Here is a 27,556-nt window from a genome sequence, read left to right on the forward strand (position 1 = left end):
TGAAATGGAAGTTGCGAAGATAGAACTAAGTACGGGTTCTTCCCTATGTATCGTAGTAAGAGAGCGCATCAACCAGTCTCGGACCCTCATAGTCCAGGAAGAAAAATGGTGGCATAATGGAGGTGGCACATTGGGAAAGAACTAGCTATTATCTTACCAGCCTTACAGAGCCCTCACAGAGGGCAGCTTGTTGTAACTTCACTTTGCATGGAACCAAGCAAGAGGAAAAGAGCTTCAAGTGAAACAGGAGAAGTTAAGCCTGCCATAGATATAATTCTTGACAGCCATGGTGATTGACCGTTTTAACATGTGCTTTAGAGGCTTGTGGAATTTCTCTCCTTGGAGATACTTAAAAAATTGATGGACAACCAACTACCTTGGATGGTTTCAATTAAGAGCAACCAAAAGAAAGTGAGTTTCTGGGGTCCTTTTTAGTTTTAAGAGTCTATAAACAGTCCCTTAAATAAACTGTATATGCTTTACCTCAGCGGTCTGGGAAAAAGGAGAAGTAAATCAATTAGAAAGGAAAGTTGGATACCCTTTTGGCTATTCCAGATTTATAGCTTTTGTAAAACATACTTCCAATGCATAGTTATTAAGAACAGGTCTGAATAAATGAATGGCATTCTTCATGTGTTAAAACACACTGTTTTATAAAGAGTTTAAGTGAAACTTTGCAATGAATTTCATTGTTATTGATTGCCACAACCTTCCTAGATTGAGGTTATTATTGTTAACTCAAGCTTCCTTCAGTTGAAATATAGTGTTCAGAAAACTGCTCCCAGAACTGTCATTCATTAGCTATATGACTTTGGCAGGCATTTAAACTTCCTGGGCCAAAATGTCCTTGTCTATAAAACAAGAGGATTTTGTGAAAGTAAATGACCTCTTCTAACTTTAACAGACTCATAGTCTAGGTTGTAATTAACAAGGATTTGGTGCTATTCAAAAAAGGAGAACCCTGGATTTAAATAGTGACCAAAGAACATTTAGTCTCCTTTATCTTCTTTACATAGTTTCTGTTCATCCCCAAAGATAGGAGATCCCACTTACTTAAAGAAAGAGGAGCCTCAGATTCTTTGTTTTATTTTCTTTTAAGGTGGGTTCCAATCCCTCAGGGATGGAATAGAAGCTCAGACATGACCAAATATATGCAGGTTATCTGGCCAAAGGAGCACACGCCTTGTGAAAACAGATTGTCACTTTTCTTTGCTAGGAAGGACCAGCTGACAGTTCTCATCTTTAGGTTTTCTCACTCTCTTGGAAGTGAGGAAAAGTAAGTAGGTCAGTTTTTAGCTGCCCTTTTTTAAATTAGAGGGGACAAATTAGAATCTATAGACTTCTAAACCTTGACTAAAAGCCTTTTCCTAGCCTGTTGATATTGCCTTTCCAAGAGAATGCAGTTGGGGACAAAGATGCACTCATCCACCATTAGCATTGCTTTGAGTGGGGCTGGATTTGAACTAAACCTTTTGCATTTCTTGGCTTGATATCCCTTAGGCTGCCAGCCATGCATTTGCATGATAGCTGGTCAAAGTTAGAGGTACAGTCACTGGCTTTGGAAAAGCTTTTCTCTTTGAAATCAATTGGCACATGTGGGATTTGACCTTGGCCTTGGCCATCACTAAGCTAATAGGTCACAGATATTCTTCAAGAAAAACAATGAGATTTTATATTGACCCCAAGCGCTTGCTGCTACTCTTTAAATATGCCCAAGAGGTCCAGTCTGGGCAACAGAAAGGACCGCTAAGAAAGTTATCATTTCTGTGCAAATTTAGAAAATAATTTGCATTTTTCTGACATTATAATGCTCTCTGAGACCATCTTCTCCCTGATGGATAATTACAAGAAACAGGAGAGGGAATAATTCAAGACCAAGTATGGTCTCTATTGCCAAGAATAAATGATTTGAATCCTAGCTCTGCAACTTACTTGGTGGGTAGCATTGAGCAAGTCATTTAATCTCTTTGTTCCTCAATCTCCTCATCTGTAAAATGGGGCCTACTTCATCGAACTGGTTAATATATTAGACCATATTAAATTAGAATACTGCCAGACACATCATAAGCATTGTAAGCACATGCGCGGTTTTACTTATTTATTCTCTTCCAGGATCAGTTACAGAGTCTATTGCACAGGTAAAAGTATCCGAGCAGCTCATTACACACTTTTTTTCTCCATGAAGGCAGCTGATAAAACCTGCTGCTAGTAGTAACAGGTACATAGTCATATCACAAAGTTGTAGCACAAAGGATGGTTTATATTTGACTAGTATATTCACTTTTTCAAAATCCAGTTGTATCAGTTCTCTTTACCCCAATCTTAGAAGGCAAGAATTATTGCTTCATTGGACAAATGAGAAATATGAGATTGAGATTTTGTGATTTACCTAATTTGATGGATCCAAAACCAAAGTCAAGGTCTCTTGTCTCCTAGAAGCACATTCACCTGGCCACTGATATTGTTTAAAGGTCCGAAGTGTTGTGGCATAGGGGGATGCTTCCAAAATCCCAGGCCACTTCTTAGAGATCAGGAGCAGAGACCCCTGGGTGAACTCTTCTTTGAGAGGAAATATGAGGAAGATACCCAGGTAATGACCCTACATTTTACCATCCAGAAAAACTTAGGAAATACTATAGAATTTCCTCAGGGTACACAAGAAAAGCTTCTTTAATTAGAGGCTGTGGCTGTTCAAGGGTCTTCACAGTCTGCGCCCCACTCAGAGAGGACACTGTAGCTTACCTGTGAGCACAGGGATATGTGGTATGATCTTCAGGACCCCTCCTCTGGCCAACTCCAAGTTTTCTTCTTCCTCTGCTAGCAAACCTCAAGTGTTTCATTTCTAGCAACTGCTAGTTCTGTTGGTTTTTCTGAAAGACCTACTGAAGGAGGGCTATTTATTTGGACCAAGGATCTTTCTCTGGGTGCTATAAGAGAGGTGGTAAAGGAGAGGTGGTCACAAGGCACCATAAGCCATAGAGTGGGCCAGGCAGGAGAGTCTTCCCCAACCTGACCATGAAAGGAGCTAGGGAACAGCAAAGGGCTTGGATACAAGGCTTCCACCCATACAGGTGTCCCGCAACCAGTTGCTTGAAGACCATTGGTATTGGAATGTCTTGGATCTTCAGTGGCTGGTAGGCTCATATCTCCATTTTGGATCCAAAAGAAAGTGTTGGTATTTCCCAGATCCTCTGGGCCTCCGTGTACCTTGTCCAGACATCATGTACCATGCCAGCATTCCTCAAGGCCTCTGTAAAGAGCCAACCTCATCCCTCTAACAGACTTTCTTCTGATTTCACAGCCCATACCACAGAATCAGACACACTGCAAACAGGCACAAGATCTCTCCCAAGGAGATTTCTCATTGTTCTCAATAATAGGCTACAAAGCCTTTGCTCTTTTATGCAGCCAGAGTCTTTGACAACCATGGTGGCAAAAAATGATTTTGCACTGAGCTGCTGCCCTGGCAGAGTTCCATCCTATACATCTCTGTGAAACACCAGCAAGCTCTTACATCACAAAGAATTACTTTTGGTTGCCTGGAAAGTTCAAATCCTGAGGCCTTATTAGCTGTTAGACTAAGGAGATGACAACACAGCATTTCATTTGTCTTTATCTATATGCGAGATCATGTTTAAAACATAGCGAAGAGCTGTTATTTGACATGTAATTCCTTAACTGCAGTAAGTTGTGTGCCTATTTAATGCATTGTTTAGTCTCACATTGGCTAAAGCCACTTAAAGAAGCACTTGGCAAGCTCTGGCTTTTCATTCTTGGCATAGCTGCCCCTCTTACTTTTTCACTGAACCTTAAATACCAAGAAAAACCCTTCACTTAACTTTACATCTGGCATATTGCTTTTTGCAGTTGGCCAGAACTTTTGCACGTGGCCCTCTGCATTTGTCTGAAGGTAATTAATGGCTTTGCAATATTTGATCAGCAGCAGCATGGACACAGAGAGAAGTTGTGCAACCAGCAGAGACCACACAGTCTTTTAAATTAAAACCTTTTGCATTAAATGCTCTGGTGTTCTGCAGGGATAAGGGTTTCCTCCCTCCTCCCCTACTCCCCCAAAATAGGTATGCTGAAGCCCCTGTGAAGACATCCAAGAATCTGATTCTTGATGAAGTATACATCTCTCTAATAAAACTACTTAATTTTCCAAAGGAAATAAAATTGAAGATTTCTGTAAGCTTGGAAGCCTTTGAAAAATAATCTAGTCAATATCAAGAGTGAAACTCAAAAGGAAGTGACATGTTCAAGGTCATGCTGCCAATTAACGGCAGAAGTAGAAGGAAATAGTTTTGATTCTGTTTCCTGAATCCAACGCGGTTTTCAGCCTTTAGCTGCAATGGACCAGGCCAGTGTCTATGCCACCTGGTAAATTTAAATGACCAGGAGAGGCCTCCTATCAAGCTCACCCAAGTGAACATAGATCTTGGTGGCACTCTCATTCCAATAAACTCACCTGGGACTGAAGTTGACATGTTTGTTCCCTTGCTATAGAAATCTGCACAAACTAAAAGGATTCCCTGTCTATTTCCTATACAATGCACAAGGCCTTTCAATGTGCTTCGGGCATTCCAAGTCCACTTCAGGTCATGATTTAGACTATTATTGTATATTATATTATTCTGACTCTTTGGTCACTCTCTCCAATGTCAACTTGGGTAGAACTGCTTTGGAATGACTTAGCAAAGCTGTGCTCCTGGAAAATCTGAAACAGCCTGAAGAGTTGTTGGATGGGTTTCTTTTCTGGAGATTTCTCTGGCAGCCCCAAGCCAAAAGAAATTTACACCTGATTTTTTTGCAGATTTCCAAGCAAATACTCTATGAATCTCTTCAGATTTTCTTCTGTGATCTTTATGAGGTACTAGAAAGGCTGTTGGAGGGGTCTTTTAAACTTTGAAAATGTGTTAGTCATAGAGTCAATTCTGTGAATATTGCTGGGAAGATGGTACTACTTGTGCCATTTACCCTGATGAAATGGGTCTTTCATCAGAGGCAAATGATGAAGAAAGTCTGTACTGAGCCAACCCACAAGCAACCAACTTCTGATTATCTATGAAACTGGGGAAAAGAGCACCAAGGGATGGAATTCTGGATTCAGCTGATCTGGGGACACTGTACATTTCAACCGCCTCCCTTTTCCTTCCTCCCTGCCCCCAGCCCTAGCCCTTTTGTGAGACCAAGTGACATGTTTTAAAATTCTACTTTATTCTCCTACTCCCTCCCCCAGCAGCACCATTGGCAACAGGATTTCTCAACCTCAGCACTATTGACATTTTAGGACAGATAAGTTTTTGTCTGGGGAGAGGGGCACTGTGCATTGTGGAATGTTTAGCACTATATCTGGCTTCTACCTTCTAGATGCCAGTAGGATCCTCCTCCCAGTTGTGACAATCAAAAACATCTCCAGACATTGCTCAATGTCTCCAGGTTGGGGGCAGTGCAGAATCACCCCCTCATTGAGAATTACTGGACTAGAGATGGCTCCAGAAGAAAAGTAACTGGAGAGCTGGGAAAGCTATGAGTGAAAGTGACACACCAGCTAGAGATCAGTCACTGGTTAGTGGAGTCTACAGTCCATTGCCCAGAGTTACCAATGAGAAGAGTTACTGTGGTTTTGAAAGCTTCTCTCTGAAAATAAAAAGCTCTTTCTATAGGCTATCAAAAATGTGTTCGCAGGCCCTCCCTTTCATTTAAAAGCTATAGAACTCATTTATTTTGGTAACAGTAGTCAGGGAAGGCAGAAATGATATAGAGCAAAACTGTGTGATTGTGACCACCTGGAGCACATGGAAAAGAAGCTGGCTACCTTTTTTTAATTGAAGTATAGTTGATTTACAATATTGAGTAGTTTTAGATGGACAGAGAAGCTGATCGTCTTTGACCCCAATATTTGTGGTCGTTCCCTTCTTTATCATGTAATAAATAAGCTCTCAATTCCTCACAAGTGGAAAAACGCTGGCTCAGAGAGAGGGGCCATAGTGTTTCTTCTCCATTCTTGTGTCTTTCCTGGCTGAGTATCATCACAGCCCTTCTATTGCCCGTAAACAGCTCTACCAGAAAGCAGAAAGAGATCAGTGAAGTATTTATTACTCTGAAAATCAGAGATTCCACGATTTGGCCTCACCCAGCTCCCTTACTTAACAGCTCTATGACCTCGGAGAAGTCACTTAATTTCCTTGGGTCTTCCATTCCTCATTAGTAAAATAGGAATAAGTATATTATACCTCAGAGTTTTTTTTTAAGGCTCAACTATAGAAGGTCTTTGGAAACATATTTGGAAATCCAAATACATCACCTATTAATGGATTGAATTGAATATTCTGTGTTGTCCCTCTAATCACCATCCACAAATTAGTTCAGTGGCTAGACTTTAATCTTTAATGATATTGAACCATTAGTTCAATGTTCTGCAATAATTATAATCTAGAAAATTTAATTTGGCAGTGTATCTTCTCAACCCTATCAATTATAAAGAAAAGCATGTTGGTATCTCCTATTCACCTATCACTTTGCTTTTAGACCATCCAGGAGTCAATTAATGGATCTTCAGAATGCTCATTCAGTATTACTATTTATGTCCTCATTGGAGGAAGCAGAAAAAAGATGAATCTATCACTTTACCACACTGAGCTTGCTTAAAGAGTTAGTTTACACATAGTGGTTAGGTAGTCACTGAGGTATCAGTGTAAGCAAAAGATTTTCATTCTTCCAAATCAGCTATTGGTGATTTTTGCTTAGCCTCAAAAAGCAGTGTTCAGCAGAAGGAATTACTCACTAATCAGAATTTCTTTGTACTCTCAGATTGCCCATCTAAACTGCTTCCTTATCACAACTTGATTTAGGGGAACTGAATTTTTTTGGTTTTGAGCATGGCTTTGATGAAATCAGAATTGTACGTTTTTATTACCATATAGACCAGTGACCATGTGGTTCAAATATCTCAGAGGCCTCACGTCCAACAGCTCCCAGAGACACAACAGTTGACATAGAAAAGAAGCTTTTGAACCCACAATCAAATACTGGTTATCATTGCCATGAATTTTCGTCCTCCTTATTATGAGCTCTTTCAGAAAAAAAGAGACTAAATTTTAAAAGTTGTTTCTGTCCTCCATAGCATCCAGTGTTGGGCACTTAATAAAACTCCTTGACCTGACGTTTAAAAAGGCATTCCAAAAGCGATTTCCTTCTACCAGTCCCCAGGGTATACCCCATGACTTTCCATTTGCTACCACTACCATTGTTGGATCTGAGATTGAAGGTATAGAAGAAAAAATTCTCACTGTGGCCACAGTGAAAACTTCTCCTATATCAACAGTAAGCTAATTCTAGTCAACAGAGAGTTTTCAAGAGCTACCATAGAAGCCCGCACAAGTAGATGCCACCTATGACAATGGTTTTGAGAACAGAACTTCCACTCAATTCCTCTGCCTTATTTCATCTAAAGCATTCACACTAAAAGGAGAGGTGGTAGTCAAGGGAAAGTACAAAACAAGTGATACATCCCTAGCAAATAAGTTCCAAGGTAGGTATAACAACTAGAGCATCAGCCCTCAGAGAAACAAGTGGTTTCTATTTGCCAAAGTGTAATTGAAGAATTGGAGAGCTAGAAATAACCATATAGAGCAGTCTGGTCCAGTGTTCTCATTCCCAGATGAGGGAAGCAAGGTCCAGAAAAAAAAAACATGACGTACATGAGGTTACAAAGCATGCTGGTAGGAAAGCCAGGACTGCAACTCTCTGTCTAGGGTTCTTTGCATAGTCAGACACTTTAAATTTAACCTTGATAAACTCACATGAAAGTAGCACTGGCAACCACAGTCCATAAAGTCCAAGTGAACTGCTATGTCATATTCTTCTAGTGTCATGCATCAGAATACTCTTTGAAAATTTAACCCTTAACTATGCATAAGAAAAATTTCCCAATTTCTGTCACCCATTGGATAATAACATCAAGTGTCCTTATCCCAAATCTAATCAGCCTGACTGTAGGACAGTGAATCTTCATAGACTCTAGCAGTTTGATGGTTTGGAGGCTTAAAACAAAACAAAACAAACAAACAAACAAACAAAAAGGAAAGAGCTAATTCCTTTTTAAAGGTCATTTTAGTTTAAAGGCATGTCAGCTGGTTGACTGGTTGATGCATTTTGTATTGCTTGTTAGCTCTGAAACTACCCAAAACAAAAGGTATTGTCAATGCATTATTTCTGTTTCTAAACATTCCTGACTTGCTAGTCTTCCATGAAGGTCTTCCATGAAGAAGCTTAAATTTTCCTACGTATTTTGAGTTTTATGTTTCTTTCCATTAAAGTTTCCAGCCGTTCATAGACATATTTAGTTTGGCAGAAGGTAGTGGTGACTCATGGAATGAAGAAATTTGAAAGCAAAGCTACTGAAAATGGATCTAATTTCTTTTTTGAGTAATTTGGGAGTGAGCGTTTGATAATTTGTCTAATTTTTCCTGGTTTCATGAGCTGCCATATTGCCAAATATTTGTTCCATACGGATGCTTTGTTATTCCTGAAACATGTAACAAACTTCAGCTGCAACTATATCTAATATGGTCAAAGGTAAGACTATTGTTGGCTCATTTTCTCATTGTTTTTGGCTGGACACCCTCAATCAATGGCTATTGAGTGAAAAAACAGGATCATATTGAAACCATTTTCAGCATGTTCCTTCCTATGGATCCAACCATTTCACTGTGAGTTTGTCAAGCACAGCAAATGTTCCCTATTAAAGGGACGATTATGTTTTCGGCATAGACACCACTGCCAGCTAATTGCATTCACCTTATAATTCCACTCTCTCAATTTGGTGTAGAGATGTTTTTGGCTCTGCAAAGATTCCTTCTTCTCTGATTCTTGCCTCTCAATATGAAACAGATATTTGAGGATAGATTCTGAGAAGATCAGTGGCATACTACTCATATAGTAGGTATCATTTCAGAGTTACTTTAAGATAGACAGTCTGTGTGCCCTGAGTCATGTGACTCACAAGACTTGTAAGAGGTGTTAGTACCTAAATCTGGCTGACATTTCTGTAGATTACTAGTGCTTTGCATGCAGTTATGGAGATCTCCCTAACCAGAGAAACCAGATGAGGGTTCAATAACATTGCACAAAAACACCATCATATGTAAGTTAAAGATGCAGAAGGACTTACTTCTGGCTGTTTCTGAAGTAGGCACTGATCACTTAGTGTCTTACAGTCATTTAGTGGGTGAGTGGTTTCAATCAATAGAAATGATTCCAATGCCCCCCCCCCCCCCCGATAGCAGTAATAAAGAACAGATAAGTCTATCTCTTAGAAGAAACCAGATTTTACTAAAGGCCAGGGAAAATGTTTTGTGGCAAGAAATAATCTCTTATTAATAATGGGAAGATCTAGTTTAACAAATTGTTACAAGAGGCAGGCATCAATGTCACGTAGTAAAAACAGAGTTTAGTTCGTGTGAAGACAGATCTAAAGACTTCCTACTCAAAGCAGCCTGAGAGCTTGTTAGAAATGCAGAATCAGGGGCCCTACTCCTGACTAACTAAAATAAAATCTGCATTTTAACCAGACACCCAGGGAATCTGTATGCACATTAGGGCATTTCAAGAGTCCTGGTCTAGGAAATCACAGGAAATAGCAGGTACCTGTTGACTGGTACCTGCCATCTTTTAAGAGAGAAAATACAAAATAGAGCTGAACTTTCACTAAAGATTTGAAAAACAGTGTTGGGGCCAAACCTGCTTGTGGTCATTAGCAATATATATGCTGATTCAACAGTATCAAGCCCCGATTCTCTCAAGTTGGTGGAGCCTTTCCTCAGAGGAAGTATAGAGCTGCTCCAAGCATAACCCCATGGCCTGACCTTCTGTGAACTGGAAATTGGAACTCCTAATTGCTGTGGCTGCAGTTTCCAAACCCATCACTGGGGCCAGGAACTTAGATCCAGTCCTTAAGATCTTGCCAGTTTCTTTTTCAATAGTTACATTTTTCAAGAATAGCCAAACAAGAGTCCTTTAAAAAAAAATATTTCTGATTGCATTGAGGAGAATTGTGTGTTGTATTCATATCAAATTGCTTTCTTTGTCATGTTCAGCCAGGTTCTAATATTATTTTTTATAACTCTGAGTTGATCAGTTCTATTAGGATTCCTCTCGGGATTTAAGAGAAATGGTTTTAAACTAAGAAGTGGGTTTCTGTCACATACTGGAAGGTGATGCGTAAACTTTAAATCTGCTTTACAAAGGGACCAGCTGGGTTCCCCATTTGATAGCCTTCACTAGACCCATTCTGGAATTCGGCAGTTTCCCTAGCTTGAGTCCATTAATGAAGTTCTGGTCATCTAAAGGACATGACTTCCTCAGAAAGACATTTTCCCACAGCAGGGTAGGTAAGAGTGAGAGAAGGCCAGCTGGTAACTTCCAATCCTTGAATGACACTAGGAAGAAGCAGGGATTTGAATTGGGGAGTTAGGGAATCTTGGACTCACTTAGAGCTCTTTCACTAAATAACTTGGTAAATTTGGTGATTAGTCCCATGGGTCTCCAACCCAAGTCCCATGGGTTTCCACTGGAAGAATAATATTAAGATGAACCAAGACATTCCACTTCTGAAATGGGACTCTTGTGATCTATTTTCACAATTCTCTCTGGTGGAGGGCAGGGGGTGGGGTGGTGGGGAATAAGTTGTAGTTATTTTCATATTTTTTTTTCACAAACATTTTTCTTAAACTTTTAAGTACCTGGCACCTCTTGATTATATTCAATCTAGGATAAGTTGGTATTAGACTTAGGTCACAATTATATATTGAATTTGTTTAGACTTAATCCACAGCATTTTAATACATTTTAATATCCCTGACTCTTTGGCACTCTACCTATTGAAAGAATGTTGACAAGATAATTTCTAAGACCTTTCCAAAACTAACATTTACTACTGTTTCGTGGAAATCTCTAAAATCCATTAAGAAATCCAACTAGATGTGGAGCTTAATGTATATTTCTTTATTAGCATTCTTCTTTCATTACTTTTGCTCAGTGCTTCAGTAAACTGTATACAAGTAAAATCATAGCACTAATTAATTTGATTATAGCATTGCTGGCTGGCCACATGCTATGTGCTAAGCAATACCCAAGGGAGGATGTAGCCATGCCTTCAAAGAGGTTTGATAATAGTGTATGAGGACCCATTAAATATCAGTCAGACAACCCCAAGCTTGACTCAGATAGGAATAATTCTCCCTTATTTTTTTGCAGTCCACACCATTCCATGAATACCTTCTGGTTAGCAGAATACTAATGATGAAAGGACTGGGTAAAGCACAGCCCCTACCCTCATGGAGTAAATAGTCTTGAGCAGATGTGACAAAATGGTGCCAGATCCTAATCTCAACCCACTGAATCTAGCCTATGGACATGTTTTGTTTGGGCCACTCAATGAATTTTTTTAATTTGAAATTTTAAAATCAAGAGATTTTAAATAAAAACAAAGATGAACAGCTTCTTCTGAAAAAGTGGGTGATGTAACATTGCTGGCTGGCATTCCTGAGTGGCAGCTATTGGCTCTAGCCTTTTAGGTGGGGTATGTGCCCCTCAGCTCACCACAGTGCTTTACGGGCTTGCTTTATTCCTCTACATTCCCATCTCGCCTTAGTATACATTGATCCATGCCTCTCCTGTCCCAGATATGCAAGATCTCTTTGGACACTAACCATATCTCTTTTATTCAATTCAACACTCATTTATTGCCTTTGGCACTATCACCCAGACACTAGGCTAGCCACTGCTGATACATATGAATGAGATGCAAACCTTATCTTTAAGGAACTCCATAGCTCTCCTCAAACATAGCAAAGGTACAGCTCAGGTAGAATTTAAAAGAAAATGAAGTCCTCCTAGTGAAGGAAGAACCCAAATCTGAAAAACTGAATATTCAATAATTTAAATATCATCAAAGAGATATTTCTTCAAGAGCAAGTGGAGTTTTTGGCCAGTGACCTTGGTAAAGCAAGAAAGGCCAGTTTCCCAGCCAGAGCAATGGACAAGTTATGCAATCACTCAGAGTGTTTAGGACAGTGGAGACCATCAAACCCAACTCTTCAGACAAAAGTGAGTTGCAGCATTGTAGTTTGTTTTGCACCAAGATCCAGAACAGCTGTTACCAATTCACTGGAAGATTACACGTGTCCCTCCTTCCATTCCTATCACTATTTTAGGTCTTCCTCATCACTCACCAAAACTATTGCAACAGCTTCCTCAATGATGGTTCTGTGTCCAATATCGCTTTGACACCAGCCATCCCACCCATGAGATTAATCTTTCTAAAGCGCGGTCCTAATCACTTTATCCCTCTTCTAAACAATTTCCAGTGATGGTCTGTGGCTAAGTAAATTGAATCCAAACTCCCCAGTTTGACAGTAAAGCATTTTATACAAGGCCTCTATCTAACTTTCCAATTGTGTTTTTGTCTGTAATGTTTTGTTTCTAATGTCTAACTAATGTTTCCCTACAGCAAAGCTGACAAACTGACAGTATGTAAGTGGTATCCAATCTTCAAAAGTATTCTGTTTGGCAAATATAATGTTTTCATAAAACTTCGAATTATCTGTCAGTATTTACTAGATGACTCTTCCCTCTAAATTGGCACATGCTTCCTGCTTTACCAAAGTCCCTACCACTCTGTATTACCTTACTGTGGCCCCCTTCACTCCTTCATATGACTTGCTTGGCTCTGATAGGCATTTACAAATGCCCCTTATATAGTCCAACATCCAAACTAGATGACTTACTACCACACATTTTATTTTTTGGGGCTTTCCTCCTGTTCTTCTCTCAAATGTCACCTTCTCTGTAAAACCTTCTACCTCTGAATAGCAATAATAGTCCTCTTACAACATATATAATCTATCCTATATTGTGTTTTTTAATTGAGTGTTCATGCTTTATAACCATCCGGCTGACTAGAAGCTCCTCAAAGGTGAGGGCTATTTTATTAATCTCTATAAGGTCCCACTTACTCCCCTGTACACGGATGGTACAGCCAGTGTTTGTGTGGAATAAATCATCCATTTTTCTTTGGCCTTCCAGGCCTAGGTTAGTTGTGTGTACCCATAAGAAGGCAGTAACTCATTAGAAATGCAGACAAGGCTGAGTCGGAAGGCCCCTGTGGATTTTTAGGCATTCTCAAGTAGGGAGTGAGAAATGCTGTATCTAAAGAAAACTACTGAGGGAATTTAGATAAACAGAACATGATCCTTTTTGTTGGAAGCTGGCTGTGATCTTCAGATTAAATCACTATTTCACGTCTCACAAGGAGCATCGGCAGACCCTGTGACATTTGAGAGAACGGAATACGCAACAGAATTACAGGAGTCGATCCATTCCTAGGGACCCAGCTGAAATAGTGAGTTGAGCCACCACCAGGCAGAGCACAAATAACCTGGAGAAAGTGAGACAGAAAGAGCTCTGTGCACTGCACTCAGAAATGTGTATTTCTAAAGTTACTGAATGTCCAGAAAATATCGCTCATTCCTGTTTGCCCTGGCAGAAGAGCCATCAACAAGTTACAAGGTTAAGGAGTCAAAACTCAGTGGCTTCCAGATATGGATCCAACTTAATGGATTTTGATCCAAAATGACCAGTTGTAAAATATGGACTAAATAGAAGAAAGCCACTCTTCCTAAATGTAATTCAATTCAGCAATGTTTTATGGACAACTATGTACTTGGGACAGTGTTAGAAATCAAGAGAAAACTGAAATAAGAAAGCCAGTAGAGACAACTAATATTAATGAGCAGTCACCATCTTCTCAAAGGGAGACATCGAACCTGACTTCAGGTTACCTTCAGTCTAGTTAAGAATGCAATCCTTACCCACATTGTCATCAAAGTAATCTGACAACATTAAAATAAATAATAATATATAAAAATGACATTTTTTCTAGTCCTCCCAGACACCGCAGATCTCAAAACATGTTTACTGAATTTCCAAATGAATACCAGGGTTTATCATTTTCCTTTCCCTTTCTACCATCTTGTGAGGTTTTCCACTGATGTTTAAAAGTGAGGTGGAATTTGTCACCTTCATGTAACTTCTGTCTGCCTGGGTCCTGGACTAGGTAGAGATATGGATAGGCTCTGTTGCCTTTGAGAGAGGCCAGAAATACTGTATAACCAAGGTGCTTTGACTTTGAGTTGATGGAAAGCTCATGAAAGAATCTTTCATTTTGTTAAGTTTCTGGGCCAATCTTTCCAACTCAGGTTCAATGACAATCCAGTGGCCATTCCAGTTCAAGTTCAATGCAGATCTTACCTGGAGTCACAAAGTTCCCCTTCCACCTGATCCTCCGTTTCCCCCAGTGCAGATAGGATCTGATGCAAAGAATATGTGTATCATTGGTTCCTTTTCTTTCAGCACAAGAAGTCCTCAAAACAGAGATTTTTCTAAATTAAACAGAAATCCAATTGTGAGTGTCTGGGTATATTTGAATAATATTTGTTTTGTTACCAAAGAGAAATTAGGTTTCAGAAGGAGTTCTGAACATGAGGCAAGGGGACCTAACACCCTGAGGAGGCTTGGCTTTGTTGATGATAAGCTGGGTACTTTGGGCAATTCTCTTGCTTGTAAAATGGGTACAGTCAGCCCTGCCCTTCCTCCCAAAAGGGGTTTTTGTGAGTATCAGCTGAGATAATACCTGTGGAATCGTCATAAAATTCTCCCAGACCCAAGGCCAGCTACAAGTTTCTAGAGATAATATGAATGAGGCGTTGTTGGAATCGAAGGAGTGCTAGGCCAGGTACATTCTGAAGTTGTAAGTGGTTTAGCCAAGATGGCATTCAATTCCTGCATCTTCGTTGAGAGCTTCCTCTGGAGCCATTCCTTTTTGGGCTGTGTATGCTTTCCACGGACTGGAATTACAAGGGCAAAAGGAGGAGTAGCTGTGTTACTGGTCAGTGCTTCCCACAATCCACCATCCCCGTGAGTAAGAATAAGAGGTTAATTAAATACATCTCTCGGGCAACAGAAATGATCAAGGCTGTCCCTGGAACACAGTTGCTTCAAAAAGTAGGCTTTTGTTTCAGGGAAAATCTCCCACAGAGAAACATGGAACGCCAAAGAGAACTATAAATAGGACTATCATTTATGTCAATTATAAATAGATTTGTTCCCTTTTGATTAGAAGATTAATGCTAGCTGAAAGTTGGTAGTTGAACAGAAATCAAGGGAAAACTACTGACAAAATATTATGACATGCTAGCAGTTAGATTTGATACCTTTTCCTCCCTGTGGTATTTTCTCTGATTTTCCCTAAATGAAGACTTTCTTCTCATTTGAGTTTAGAATTCAGTTGTTAGTCTTTGAAGTACATTTGTTCATAATCAGCTCCTCAGGATCACTCTTACCTTCTAGATTAGAACACACACACACACACACACACACACACCCCTAATGGAATACAGAGGGGCAAAACTTTCTTCTCAGACTCTCCTGATATGATCACTATGACCTATTACAAAAGTTCTCCTTTTCATGAAAGAGATTCTTCCCCAGATTACTATGTACACGTGGGTCCTTAGCAATTAACCTGTTAGCAGTGAGCATAGTGACTGAAGGGATAAAGATCAGTAGAGGAAGGGCCACATCCCATAGACTGTTGCAGCTGTGCACATGGTAAGACATACAGCCATTTTCCTTTCATTCTGGAGGGAACATTATCCAGAGGGATCCCAGCTCTGTAGGTCTGGCTAGCCAACTCCTTGTCCTCTGCTCATGTTCGTGACTCATCTCTTCCCAGGGCCAGGAAGAGAAATGGCAGCTTCCCATCCAAGCTGTCTGCTAGGTTCATCCTGGGACGAGGGTTTGTGGATGGAGCAGCAGGGTGCCTCAGTCCTGTACCAGGCACGATGGAATGTAAGAGAATGCATGTCTCCTGCCTACTAGGATGAGGAAATGGAAAATCTTACCTGAGTCCCCCCACCTTGCCTCATGCAGGGTCTTGATTCCCACTATCTCAGATTCAGCATTAAGAAAGAGGCTGTAGGTAGAGGTAACTGAGAGGAGAGGGCAAATGCAATGAGCAGGGACCAGCCTGGGAAATTCCTTCCCCACTTTTAAAGCCCAATTCTGGTTTCACTGTGGGATATTTTAAAATGAACTTAGCTTGTCAACTGGAAATTCGCTGCCTGACCCAAGATTCAGGGGGAGATTTCTGGAAAAACACTAATTAGGGATTTTGAAAGCCTGGGTCCCAACACATAAAGAAATATATTGAATATTTTTAAAGATATAAAATTCTTAGAACCGTTGGACAGGTTTCTGTGTGTGACCGCTCTCTTCCAAGTGGCATTGCTCAACAGCACAGCTCCCATCAGAAGGCTGACATCATGCTGTTGTGCAACTCCCAGCCGTCGCAATGTCACTTTGCTAACGGCACTTGCTGTGCATTCACTGCTGAGAAGCCAAGCGGCTTTAGGTTTTAAGTCAGAAGGATCATTCCCGTGAAACCTGAGCCGTTGGTTCTTCTAAAAAGTCAAAATACATTTGAATCTTGCAAATCAAGAATGTCAGAGCCAATAATTTCTTCTTTAATCAAAACCCAGGAATGGCACGGTGGGTGGCTGGGGCCATGTTTTCCCTTCCTCTCACTCCCTTCCCCCACACCCCTAGCCAAGATTCTCCAGGCTTGAGAGAGCTAAATAGGAAAGAAGCCCTGGGCCTTGAGTGTTCAGGCCTGAACCTCTCTGCTGAGCTCTGTGTTACGGTGGACTCTGACACAGTAGGATGTGGAACATGAGCCTGAGATCATCAGTTTGTTCCCAGACTGATAGGCAAACAGAAAATAGGAAAGGCTTCTTCCCACATACCCTTGCATTCTCACTCAAATATTTGGGGTTCTGTCCAACAGCCAAACTCTGCATCTAATGTTGGCCTCTGACTCAGTTGATCCCTTGATGGGGAATCTTTTAACTAGCTGGGTTACTTCTCTGGTTCAATCTATGAAACAATTTTTTAAATTGCAGGGATAAGACTCTTTTCTATTCTAAAATAGACTGGCTGAGAATATTCTTGGGAGCTTCATGAGGAGCTCTGAGTCCTGGCTTATTCATAAAGATGGCGATGGCCTTCGGATCGGGTTAAGTGAAACATTGGCATGTGCAGGTGACTATGTGGCTGTCATCTTTCAGGGAAATCTAGAAATAGCATAAAAACGAACCTGCCCTTCCCCCTGGTGCATGAACTCCCCTCTAGGGAAAAGGAAGGGAAAACTCTGACATTCCCCAGACTTAGTGAATCACTCCAGAGGGTCAGTAGTAGCCTTGGTTAGTGGCAAGTTTCAGAAAGAAAGCTTCTACAAATTTACCACAATTGCTTGTAAAGTGTAATGAGCATACTTAAATTTGTCTAGAAGTCATTCTGGTGTTTAGCATAGACCCTGACTAGGTAGGATTTGGAGAAATGGAGAAATCCTGGGCCAAGAAACCAACTCAATGAAAAGGTACATGGACAGCAGTGTATAGAGCCAGTTTGAATGTGCACGTGCCATCCAGCAAGTTGTTGGGGTAATATGCTCGTGGAGAGCAGAGCAAGACAGATCCCAAAAGATAGGTTAGAGCAACATGTGCATTAAAGAGTAAGAATAGCTAGCACATTCTGAGCTCTTACTATATGCCTGGTCCTATTCTAAGCACTGATATGTACTAACTCTTTTAATCCTCACAACAAACCTGTGAAGTGAGTTCTCTCACTGTCCTTACTTTACAAGTGAGGCCACTGAGACACAGAAAAGTACATCATGTGCCTAAGGGCACATAGCTTTTAAGTGGGAAAAAGCCAGGGTTTTCCCTCCGGCAGCCAATTCCTGTGCCCATGGTCCCTGACTGCCTTTACAGCATCCTACCTACGGCATGCCTTTATTTTTCACTTTGTCTTCCATCCCCTTTTCCCTAGCTGTGGAAATACTGGATAACCTCTAAGGCCAAGTTCATACATTCCTTCTTTAGTGAGACTTCTTCCAACTTTGTCTGCAAGAATTTATCTTTCCCTACTCCAGGCTCCCCTATTTCACCTAAGTAGTTTTTCCAGTCTTTCTTATATTAAAGTATGTGCTCATTTGTGAACTTCTTCTGGCCAGAGTTGACATCATACTCCCCTTTATAGCCCCAGAACCTGGGACAGTGCTTTGCCTGTATCAAGTGCTCAATTCATATTGCCTGAATCAAACTGAATATCAGAGTCTACTGGTCGTGGCCTGAAATGTCCCCTAATCCCCTGATCTTAATATTTCTTTAAGATCATCTTTTCAAACTCAAAGCTAACAAACAAAGAAATAAACAAAAAACTAAGAAATCCTGGGCCCCACAGGAAACTCTCCCACTCCTGAAAACTTACAACCCATTAAAAAATCATTTGGAAAAGCACAGTGTGGACAATCTCAGGCCACAGACCAAGAACACCATTCCAGGTTCAGCCCTGCTTGGCTGCAAAAGGAGGCGAATGGTAACAGGGCTCCTAAAGGCAAAAACACGGCCACACATGGATGAAGTCTCTCACCAAGAGTTGTGGGGTTCCAGGATTTCTGAGAAGGCTCCCTCTATCCTAATAAAATTCTCAAATTCTTGACCCCTCAACCCCAACTCCCTGCAGGAGATGCAGAAACACCCAATTTAATTAAAACCTCTTTTTTCACATTGAAATCACAAGTTTTCACAGGGTGCAACGTGTTGCTAACCCAGCAATTTCCAGACTAGACTGTTCGGCAAGGCAGGTGCTGTTTTCTTTTTAGGGCCTATGTCCTTAAATTGCTTTGCTGCTTAGATATCCCTGAGGGCCAAACTGCTGTGGCAGATTCCAGTCCAAGCTCCTCCTGTTTCGCCCAACTTGTTTGTGGTCTGGAAGATTTCTTTCCCCCACAGGAAAGATTAGCCAATAGGAAGAGAGTGTCTTACCTTTTTAAAAAAGTATTCTTTTAACCTTTGTCGTTCTTGACCTTGAAACTCAGACAATCAATAAAAACAGGAAGCATAGCACTATGCCTTCTGGAAGGATGTCCAACAAGCATGTGCAATGGCCTACAATTTTCTAACTGGCAAGACCAACATCACACAGATTGAATGTCATAGATCTGCAAAGTTGAGTGCTAAAGTAAAATGTAATCAGCAAGTGCACAGATATTTCCTGAGCATCTAGTACACACCAGGCTCTGTAGCAGGTGCAAGAGATATAATGCTGAACTAAACAGACAGGGCTTCTGCCTTAGTGCTTAGTGTTTTGTCAGAAAGATACAAATGGCCCGTGCCAGGGAAGAACAAGGACTGGTGAGACCTTTGTGCCCTGGTCTTGTCTGGGAGGAAACTACACAGTACCTTCCCCAAGTTTTCTTTCCTTCCCAACTGTGGAAATAGGTTTCTAATCAGTCTCTCATCTTCTTATTTCCCCCTTTTCTTCTTTTTATTGCCCTTTACAGCATGCACTGTTGCACACCCACTGTTACAGTCACTGATTTTAGGTTCCTTCTGGCGTGAAAGCCTCACTGTTAGGTTCAGTTTGAGCTCTTATTCTTTCCTCTTATTCCAGCCAACCAAGGGAGGCAACTTAGATTGTGTGACTTGTTGGTTTCCACCTGGAATCAAACTCATTGATCCTCTCTGTTTCCTACACATGTCGGGATATTCCAGGTACATTGAGTCTCTTGTCCTGGGAAGGCCCACAGTTCCTGAGGTGTTAAGAAAAGGAAACCATAAAATGTCCACAGGCCTATATCTTGGCACCTTTCTCTCAAGCTTCAGGAAGCACCAGCTTCCTAAAAATTTATTATCCATTCTGTGTAAACAAACGAAACAGAAAATGGTGGGAAAAAAAAATGTAGGCAATCCTCCAGTTACTTGTTTGAGAAATACACAAGTGCTCTGTAGAAGGGAAAGTAATGGTCTCCCTGCAACTTGAAGATCAAGTTTGTAAGGAAGGCACAGGGGTTTTGTTTTGTTTTTGTTTTTATTGAAGGTTAGTCAGTTTACAATGTTGTGTCAATTTCTGGTGTACAGCACAATAGTTCAGTCATATAGGTTGTGATACCTAGAAGAATTCTGGAAATATACAAGCTAGACTATGTGTGAGAAACCACTGATCAACCAAATCTGAGACTGTCACTTGATATGGTATTTTAATGTATATTTTGACATTTGCTTATTTTCTCATCAATAAACTTTCTGATTTTCCAAAAGCCTTTTCCTTGCTCTCCTCTGACATTAGCATACTAACTTTCTATGACGAGATCTTCTGAAGCCTCTTTTAAGGCTAAACCTCTGTGATTCTGCCTCCTTCAACCCCAAATCCTGCAATTAGTAGGGGTTTAGGAGAAATGAACTAAGACTCTTTCTCTGAAAATATACTTATTATTGGAGTCTTATTAGAATTGGAAAGAAGAATCAAAATTAGATTCATAGATAGAAGAATACAATATTAACAAATAATATGTAGATTTTGAGAAATGAAATTTAAAATAGCAAGAGAAAATTATGGTTACCAGTGGGGAAAGGGAGTGGAGAGAGATAGATTAGGAGTTTGGGATTAACAGATACACATTACTACATATAAAATAGAAAAATAACAAGGATCTACTGTATAGCACAGGGAACTAATTCAGTTTCTTGTAATTAGCCGTAATGGAAAAGAAGCTGAAAATGTGTGTGTGTATGTACGTGTATGTATGTGTGTGTGTATATACATATATATATCTGTATAACTGAATTGCTTTGCTATACACCTGAAACTAACATTGTAAACTAAATCAACTACACTTCAATAAAAAATAAGAAAGAAAAAGAAACTAAAAAAACTAAAAATAAATAAAATAAAATAGGAAGAGAATTTAAGGGCACCAAATGAATTTGAAAGAAAGAAAAGCAAATGTATCCTTTATCTGTATTTACCAACATAGAGTAATAACCATAATCTCCAAATTATGTGGTACATAGCCTTGGCTTTCAAGTGAGGGGTGAAAAGAGATTGAGAAGTCCAAAAAACAGCATTTTATCAGGTCTAATTTAGTCCTAGAGCTATCAGGAGTCCATTTGTCTCCAAGTGGAGCATTGCCTGGTGGCTCTGTTTCCGTTCATGACAGAAAGCTGCTGGGGCCATCAGAGCAAGAGAGACTTCACAAAGAAAGTCAGAAAGCAGGGCCAAAAGGCAAATAAGGTTCCTGTCACAGCAAAAATGGTTCACTTAGCTCTTTGTGCTACTCTCTCACTCTTTGTAATGGAGCCATTTTCTATGAGAGTTGTGTAAAAAGCTAGATTTTTAGCTCTGAGCAGCAAATGAGTGAACTGGACAAGAAAAGCATGAAATGTAAAGAGGGAAAGAAAGGGTGATAGGAGAATAATGTAAAAGCCCTGGAGAAGAGTTCTTCCTCTTTAAAGAATCCACTATGTGAAAATCCACACCTATGAAACAGATATACTCTGGATGGATTTTCTCAGTTCAGAAGAATCATCACTTTACTAAAATGCTTTTTAAATATTCATCTTGCAACCTCACATTCAACGTGGTTGAATACTTCCTTTTGGACACCTCTCTCTCTCTACTCTGCTGGAAAAGATGAAAAGGAGAATCAAGGAGGAAGGTCCCTTGGAGGTCTCTGTGCCTACCTATGTTTGTGCTTTGCTTCTACTAAGTGCATAAAATATGACAAGACTCAGAAATCCTAGGTAGTCCAGAGAGTAAGAGTTTCTGTTAAAAACAGAGGTAGAACCATGGAACTACAGGGTTGGAAAAGACCTTTAAACTCATGAAATCTCTCTACTGAGAAAGCAATCCCTTCTTCAGTGTCCTGACAGAAGGACTCTGTGGAAATCCCCCCAATGATCAGGACATCAGTGGTAGAAAAACTCTATTGCCTCCCCTATTCTGCAAGCAGAAAACCGTAACAGTAGGGTGTTAGATGAGTCCATGAGATGGTCATCTCTCTCATTAGTGGCGGTCGCCCTAGGTGACTCAGAAGGGTTCTTTCTCTTGAACCTTCATTGTACTCTGTATCTGCTAAGGCACTTCATTTTGCTTTACATTATGGTTATTTATGGTTATTTATCATGTAGCTACAAGGGAGGCTGTGAAATATAGTTAGCCAAAAATTCGTGTTCTCATTATTATGGAAAGAAGGAGAATGGATATTGAGCAATGAGTAAGAGTCCCTGCCACAGGGACCATCCCCGCATATAAGTCATATCACTTAGGTGCTCACCTATGCACTACGAAAATCAAAGGTTGATCTAGTGCCAGCCAGATCCAGATGCCAATTCTGGCAGCATTATTTGATGAGCTGTGTGATCTCTGGACCATTTCCCATGCTATCAAAAACAAGAAGAGTACTCCCTCTTCAGTTCCTGTAAGATGATGTGAGATGAGAAGTAGTGCCTAGCATAATGCCTGGCATAGCCAACATTCATTATTATTATCATTCTTCCTGCATATAGGACTGGCTCTGTTCCAGACTTTAGACCAACTTGGGCATAAAAACATTAGCAAAACTCTCAGTGGCTATGTTTCTTAAGCAGTTTCATGCCCTATCCATTAGCCAGTTGCTTTAGAGCAAATGAATGGCTGCCCAAGAGAATGTCTTTATCCTCAGTTTCCCTCTCCTTTCTGGTGTCAAACAAGACAAAAAGCAATTAATAAACTTCTCAGTCTTTAAAAAATGACAGTTAGGATCAGCAGAACTTAAAAAGGAGCCTAAAATGATGGAGGGAGGTAGGAAGCTTTTTGGAATGTGAAGATCATTTATTTTCACTTTAATTTATTTATCAGGTCAAGCAAACTAATGTGGGAAGTCACTATGGAAAAGGGTAAAGAAAAATATATCTCTTTTGGTACTGTCCACTATATCATAGCAACTAAATTGGTGAAGAGGTGTACTAGGCTTTATTTTCTATTGTTTCATACTCAGTTCCTCTTTGAAGATGCTCTAAGATACACTAAGCTCTTCCTATGGGCTTCTGTCTAGGCAGGAAGTATCAAGCTGAGAATTACTGTGGTAGAATGATTTAGTGCTTAGACAGACCTGAGTTTGAATCCTGGCTTGACCTCCTAATAGGTGGGTGATCTTGAGACAAATTAATAAACTTTTCTAATGCTTTGTATTTTCAGCGGTAAGATGAGGATAATAGTGTCCATCTCATAGAATTGTTGTAAAAATTAAATAAGAAAGTGTATGTGTAAACTAGATGTCCCCAAGTTTTCCAATTTACTTGGGTCACATTTTTGTCCAATATCTATATAGAATGTCTTGTGACCTCTTTCCACATCCTATGGGAAATCCACATACTCTGAAAAAGCTCTGAAGATTTGGGGCACCATGCTTCTCCTAAATTAGTTCACTCCGTATAGTCTGCTTCCCAGCTATTTCCCACTCCCAGTTTTCTCTCTTGACACCTGAAATTGCCATCCTCTATCACCTGCCTCCTTTGCTCTAGCTCATTTGAAAGATGAATCAAGAGTAGGAAAGAGCTGGAAGCAGAAGAGTCATGAGTGCCTGGTTTTTGCAGGCGCAATGGGAATGGGCAAGAATAAGGAGACCTGATAGCTAAGATAAAGGAAGATTTGATGTAGTATGCTGCCTGCCTGGATAAAAGGGAAAAAGAAGTAGAAAGTAGCCAGAGATAATTGTAAGATTTTGAGTCTTGATAAGCAAAAGGATGATGATGCAGACATGGGCAAGTCCAGGGGAGTATTCAACTTTGGTTGACTTTAGGCAATAGCAAAGACATTGACTTTGGTTTTTGAGATACTGAATCATAATGGGAGTGTTCAGAAGACAATCCTCATGGCTTACTAATGGTGCTGGTCTAAAACTCAAAGAGAGGGCAGCTCAGAGGAACAGGTCTGGAAGTTTCTTTGTACAGGTGATAGTTGAAGCAATACCCTCCCTCACCCCAATATGAAAATTTTAAGTTATTTTTTAAATAAAAAGGAAGAAAAGAATATTGCCATTTTAGAATCTCAAAAAAACTGAGCACCATCCTATTACATCATAAATAATCTTTCCCAAAAAACTCATTCCTTTAGCCCAGTTTCTATTCATTATTAGTTTGGTAACTAAAATTCAAAATCACAGAATCACAACATACTGTGATTGAAATAAGCTTTAAAATGTTCCTGATCCAAATGCCTCACTGACACAGGGAAAAGTGGCCCGCTAGAGAGTACAGGTGACGTGGACGTGCTCACTCAAGCTGAATGCTGCTGCCAGGGATCCACAGCCCGCCACAGGAATTTCTGCTCTTCCTCGCTCATTTTTTCACCTACAGTTTAGCTTCTGAAGATTTGATTTTAGATATTCTATCTGCATTTAAAGTGTTCCTTCCAACTAAAGTACACACATAGGTAATGAGGAGAAACTGCAGAGTAAGGAGCCAGAAAGCGTGGATCCTAGTCCCACGTAGAGAGAAATGGCTGCACGACCTGAAGAAGAGATCTTTCAAGGTCTCTGTTTCCTCATTAGAGCAACAAGAGATCGATCTGGATTAGCTCTGAAATGCCTTGCAGCTCTGATGCTCCTTAATTCTTGGAGGTATCAACTGTCTCCAACTGGATCCACATCTTCCAATCCCACACAAGATGGAGAGCAGGCCCGTATCCCAGTTTTTGGGGAGGCCCATCAGGACAAAAGCTGGCCTCTCTCTGTGGGGGCTGGAGAAGGGAAGCAGCTGAAGCAACACTATCAGTTTCCTTCCTATTCAGAGGAGAACAATCGAGCTCCTCCCAGGGGAAACCTTTCGGATTTTGACAGTGTGGGGTCTGTCTTATGACAGGAACGAAGGATTAGTGTAGAATGGGGGTGCTTAGCGGCTGGGTTTCTGAACACAGAATCAAAGATGGAAGGAAAGCCAAAAAGTCCTTAGGTCCAGTCCCCTGCCTCTATCTAAGCCTTCCAAGGCAGATGGTTGTCATCCTACATTTAAAGATCTCCAGGACAGCTTCCCACAGTGCCCTGGTTCAGCATGATTCCCCCTTACAATCAAGAAATTTTTCCTGATGTTTAAGTGGAAGCATGTTCAATGTAGCACGAGTCTATTTACCCTTCTCTAGTCCTCAGTGGAGATGAGAATGAATTCTCTGTGTAATGATAACCCTTATTATACCTAGTGGTGGAGATTAAGTCACTTAGCCTTTTCTTTTTAGGGCTAAATCTTCACTCTGTTTTCCACCCAGTTAATGTTTTTTGTTTTTTTTTTTTTTTTACTCCTATCTGGATCCTTTCCAGCTTCTCCAAATGAGTCTTAAAATAGGAGGATGAAATCTGAGTTCCCACTCTAATTAAAACCTCAGCAATGCCAAGTTTTGTGGGAAGATTACTCTCTAGGCTTTCATTTCATAATTCTCTACATACGCCGGCCTCATATTACAATTTTGTTGTAGTACTTTCTCACTCACTCAGGGCCCACAGCTTTTTTGCTATAGTACTTGTCTCTGCCAACCAGAGCCCATTTTTGTCCATTTTCAACATCGTATTTTTAATGACCTCCTCTCCCCTTCTAATCCTTCTTTCCTGCCTTAGGGCAATCTGAAAAACACTCTAGTCTATTATCAGTCACTGAGAAAGGAATCTCAATTTAAATCAATCTTATAAGAGTCTGAGTATCACTCATTTCTCCTAATACCCACAAGCATGCTTTGAGCATGAAAGGCAATGCAGACCATCCCTCTCCATTCATTTATTCAACGAGCATCTATTTGAGCACTAACTATAGGCACTGGGGATACAGCAATGAACAAATCACAATTTCTCTATCCATTCAGTAGCATATACATACGATGTATACCAAAAAAAATGTATTCATTCAGCTCTTACCCTTTGCAGACCTGCGGTGGGTGTTGGGGCTACAGCAGTGGACAGGATCTCATGGATCTAACATTCCATTGGGGGTGGGGAAGGAAGACAAAGTACAAGTCAACCAATAAACAAACAGAACCAAGTCAAATCTTGTTAAACATTTTGAAACAAACAATAGAATGACAGATGTCAGGGTGGTGGCTGTCTTAGATGTGGTAGACTCCCCAAGGAGAAAGCTTCCCAAGGAGGGGGTTCTGAAGACCTTACAGCTTAGCAGGGGTCTGCTATTCTGAACCAATCCCCTTTAGCAAATCAACTTTCCTTATGGTCTATTCTCCCAGACCTGGAACTAACTTATGCTGGGTTTTTAATGGCTGATAATGCACTGTTCATTAGTAAATTATTTACATTTCCAAAGGACTCGTTCACGTACTTTAATCAAAAGAAGTGATAAACAGAAGGAATTTCAGAATACAATACCCTTAGTTCCTTAGGAAGTTAATAGACATTCCTGGAAAACAAGGATCCAGTGGTCTATTAAATATGAGGAGAGTGGGCTTCAGTACCATCAAATAGATTTCTTCACTAGAACTTCTCACAAACTTGAATAGACTGATGTATTTTCAGAGCTTCCAAAATGGGATAACACATAGAGCTGTTTCTTACACTTTTGGCATGCAACCTCTTGAGGAACACTTTGAATGCTGAATTAAGGAGATATCTTGGATCCTTTGGTGTCTTTGACATGGGATTTGGCATTTGAGATTTGATTTCAAATCACAAGCAGCCAGCCCGGATGTTTGTGAAAGGTATAATAAAAACAAGACCAGCTTCTCTGCAAGCCTGGGCCTGTACTTCTCTAGGTTCCTCAGATTGTGGAACCTTTTGAGAATCTTTTGAGTGTCTGAATTTCCTCTTTCCAGGAAAATCCACAAACACACATAATTACACACCATGCAGAGGATTCCCAGGCCTCTTACCAAAACTCGTCTATGGACTGTAGGATTTCTAAGGACCTGTCCGGTGCTAAAGTTTTAATAGGTTTCTGCTCTCAGATCATGTTGACCTCTTGGTTCGTGTTTTTTTATTAGCTTACAGTTTTCTTGGGACCAGACCAAGTGTTCTACCTCTTCCCAAGCTCCTTCAGCCTTAGTGGAGTGCTTAGTACACAAAGGATGCTCATAAGTATTTGTGTGCCTGTGGCTGCCTCCCCAGAGGGTCCTGTGGTAGCTGAAGCCTGAGAAACAGCCAAGGAGGGTGGGGAGACCCCTGAGCACAGAAGTACCAGCCAACCCTAGGGATACCCAATTGGCTTCCCAATTAGTGAATGAGGTCATTCTCCCTCTGATGTTTTCCAGAAATAGATCTCTGAAACAGGCGTGCGCTGAAATGACCTAGCGAGGCAACGGGAAGGAAGTGACTAGAAAGGGAATCATTAAAAACCCAACTTCTTCTTTAAAGGGAAATGGAAACAGGGACCTGGAGGAAGGTTATAACTGCCAAGCCAGCAGTGGCCCCTGCTTTCCTCCCCCTGCTCCCAATATGGATTTCCTGCCTGCGGGGCACCATTTGATTTAAAGCTATGGGAGCCTCACAGTCACTCTCATGAGAAAGGCTCGGAAAAGAAATAGAGCAGCGTTTGCCCTCTTCCTGCCACTTGTGCATGGAAGCAGTTCCATTAATTAACCCTGTTTCCTCAGCAGGTCTGATCCCGACACTTGCTTGAGAAAT

At 40.6% G+C, this 27,556-nt stretch overlaps 1 protein-coding gene and 1 long non-coding RNA gene across 3 annotated transcripts in view; one reads left to right on the top strand and one right to left on the bottom strand.

Annotated features, from left to right (window-relative positions):
- IGF1 (insulin like growth factor 1) overlaps positions 1 to 27,556 on the top strand; it is a 73,648-nt gene that overhangs the window by 8,472 nt on the left and 37,620 nt on the right. The window lies entirely within an intron of this gene.
- LOC140700187 (uncharacterized) lies at positions 5,985 to 25,908 on the bottom strand. The gene is made up of 3 exons (XR_012078479.1): positions 25,844 to 25,908; positions 14,314 to 14,444; positions 5,985 to 6,062 (listed from the first exon to the last, which is right to left on the bottom strand). It is a non-coding gene; the product is annotated as an uncharacterized lncRNA (long non-coding RNA).

Source organism: Vicugna pacos, chromosome 12 (assembly GCF_048564905.1).
Source record: "Vicugna pacos chromosome 12, VicPac4, whole genome shotgun sequence".
In the NCBI taxonomy this organism is placed as follows: domain Eukaryota; kingdom Metazoa; phylum Chordata; class Mammalia; order Artiodactyla; family Camelidae; genus Vicugna; species Vicugna pacos.